This window comes from Desmodus rotundus, chromosome X (genome assembly GCF_022682495.2).
Source record: "Desmodus rotundus isolate HL8 chromosome X, HLdesRot8A.1, whole genome shotgun sequence".
NCBI classification, from domain to species: Eukaryota; Metazoa; Chordata; class Mammalia; order Chiroptera; family Phyllostomidae; genus Desmodus; species Desmodus rotundus.
Window position 1 is genome coordinate 84,708,605 of NC_071400.1, and position 3,284 is coordinate 84,711,888.

Below are 3,284 nucleotides of genomic sequence, written 5' to 3' on the forward strand. Positions count from 1 at the left end.
ATTTGATTTCAAGTTTGAGAAGCAAGTCACACCTGCTTCATAAACTTCAAATAAAATAGTACATATAGATTACCTCTATAGTCTCAGACAGAACATGGCTACTTAGTGTCAGTTATTTACCCTGCAATTCCTCCTCCACCCACTGCAGAGGGGAAAAAAATAACACCTATGTGATTTGTTTGGTTGGAATTTGAACATTTCTTTTGGACTTCTATTCACTGCAAAGCACAAACTCCCAATTGATCCCACTCAATCTCTAAAAAGTCCCCTTCTCATTATAATTGCAACTGTTCTATACAACTTCTATTATTCAAGTAACTTTTTATCTTAGAACTATTTTTTGTCCTCACAACATACAAAATGACTTCCTGAGGCTGATCAACACTTATTCATCCAAATATTTTGTGTCTTCCAATAGCCCTGAAATAAAGTTATTCTTAATTATATCAATTCTAAAATTTTGAGATTATATCCCATTATAGATGTACTTTATTGAATTTAAATCATCTACTTACACACATATGTTGATTTTTAAATTATTGTAACAATAATATATAGTAACACTGTGGGAAATACTTCATTTTCTGAGATATTTGTTAACAGATTTTATTTGCGTTTCCTTCACAGTAGTGTACTTAATCAAGCCAAATTATTTTTATCCAAATAAATGGAGAAAATAGGCTGATTCTTTTGTTCAGTTGTTCTGTACTTATTTAAAAATATAATCATGTTGATCCCCACCTTTTGTATGATGCCAATATTATCAATGAAATATTAGTGCTACGTTTGAAAAGGCAGTTATGTAAACTTAACTTTGCACATTTTCTTTAAAGTAGACTACCATTAAAAGATTCAAGATGTACTTTATTTCAAATAGCATGGTTTACTACTGTGAGTAGCCAAATGGTCTATAATGCACAATTCCTTACCTAATTCCCCCAAAACTTGAAATCTTGATTTTATTTTAACTCATCAAATTTTTTACAATCCCTGCCCCCCCAAAAAATCACCAATATTTTTTAAAATAAAAATCATATATGTTAAAGGTGTACAACATGATATTTTTATATACATATATATTGTAAAATGATTATTATGGTCAAGCCACTTGCCATATCTAACATTCCTGTTTTCACTTAAAAACATTTCAGTTTTCAAAATAGCATTCTTCAACTTGCCATACAGTCAAAACCTCCCTTTGATTTAAGTTATGGGTATTTTCTTCTCTCACGCTTTGCTCTGGAAATAAAGAAACAACTGATTTTAAATCTAAAGCAGTTATAAATATTTTATCAAGAATTAAAAAGTCTTTTAAAGTGTTTTAAAATTTATTGTTCATGTTATTACAGTTGTTCCCACTCTTTGTCCTTTTTCCCACCTCCACCCATCCCCACTGTCTCCCCTGCCTCAGTATATCTGGATATTGTTGTCTGTGTTCATGGGTCATGCATAAATTTCTTTGGTAAAAAGTCTTTTTAAGATAATTGCAGCATGTGTTATTTAAAAAAATCACTTGCAACCAAAAGGCATTTGGTAATTGTTAAAGTTAATTTTATTATCCTTATTAGCATATGTAACTCTATATCAAGAATGAGCCTCAACAAACCACAGAGGCATCTTGGTACACTCAATAGGAATGAATGAAATGAAATGTCTGCTTACGTGAGTAAACACATGATGATTTTTTTTCAAAAAAACAACTTCAAATGTTATGTTAAAAACTTAGCATAGAGGTACATATACACAATGAAATATTACTCGGCCATAAAATAATGTAATAATTATGTTAAGAATCTCAAGATCTAAGCATCCTGGATTTAGGGTGGTTCCTCTGTCCAAAGGCAGGCCTCATAAGAGAAAAACAGAGGGAGAATTGTGACACAGACATACAGACAAGAAGGCCATGGGAAGATGGAGGTAGAGGCGGAGATTGGAGGTATGCTTTAACAAACCACGGAACACCATGAATTGCTGGGTAGCTACCAGAAGGCAGAAGAAAGGCCTGAAATAGATTCTTCCTCAAAGCTTTCCAAAGGAATCAACTCTTCTGACAGCTTAATTTCAGACTTCTAACCCCCATAACTGTGAGAGAGTAAGTTTCTTTTGTTGTGAAGTTGCCCAGTTTGTGTTACATTTGCCCTGGGAAAGTACTATGCAACCTTATTTTTAAAGTGGGCAAAAGATCTGAACAAATATCTCACAATACAAGATATACACATGGCAAATAAGCATATGAAAGGATGCACAACATAATTTTGCATAAAGGAAGTACAAGTTAAAACAGCAATTAATTACCAATACACCTGTTAAAAAGGCTAAAATACCAGTTGCTAGCAAGGAAGCAACTGGATCTCTCACACATTGATGTTGAAAATACAAAATGGTGCAACCATATGGAAACAGTTGGCAGTTTCTTATAAAACTAAACATAATCTTATCATCCAATCCAGAAACAGTGCTTCTAGATATTTATTCAAATGATCTGAAAACTTATGTCAACACAAATAACTGCACATAAATGCTTATAGCAGAATTATTCATAATCACCCAAAACTAGGATGCCTTTAACAGATGATGGTGCAGTGAAGGGTTACCTGCACTTAACAGTAGTGCCCAGTGCTCCCGAGGCTGACATCAGGAGCAGGGCTCTGTGTGGGCAGTCTGTTCTGGGGTGGGCAGTTCCCCCAGACTTTCCCTGTCCTCCTCATCTTTATTTTTGTTAGGGCCTGGGATCCTTCTCTCTGCTGGCTTGTGGTTGACACTCTGGTATAATGACATCACATACCATTGAAAGCTAACAACATTTACTGCAGATTATGTGAAAACATTGATAAAAGTTGATACATAATTTAAAAAATTAATTCAACCAAGTTAGACTTACTACAATGATAAAGAACTTTGAACACCACATATCACCATCAACTCCAGTCAATTTAACAAGGAACTGCACTATCTGTATGAATCTCTCCACCCATTATGTAAAATGCTTCCTCACCTGGGGCCAGCACTCTAGTTCAGACTGTATCTGGTGGCAACATAGACCACAAGACATCTGCCCTATGGCTGCAAAGAACTCAGGAACTAAAGGCCGCATCTAAGGTGGGGATAGCATCTACATCATTTTTTAATCACCTAGTCCCAACTTCAGTGTGGGAATCCATACACAGGAGAGGAAATCGCCTTCTCCATCAGCCATCAAGACAGCTATCATTTCTTGCAACATTGGCAAGAACACATGAAACTCTCAGAGTAGTGAAGAGATGTACCTTTCCCCAATTCCATCA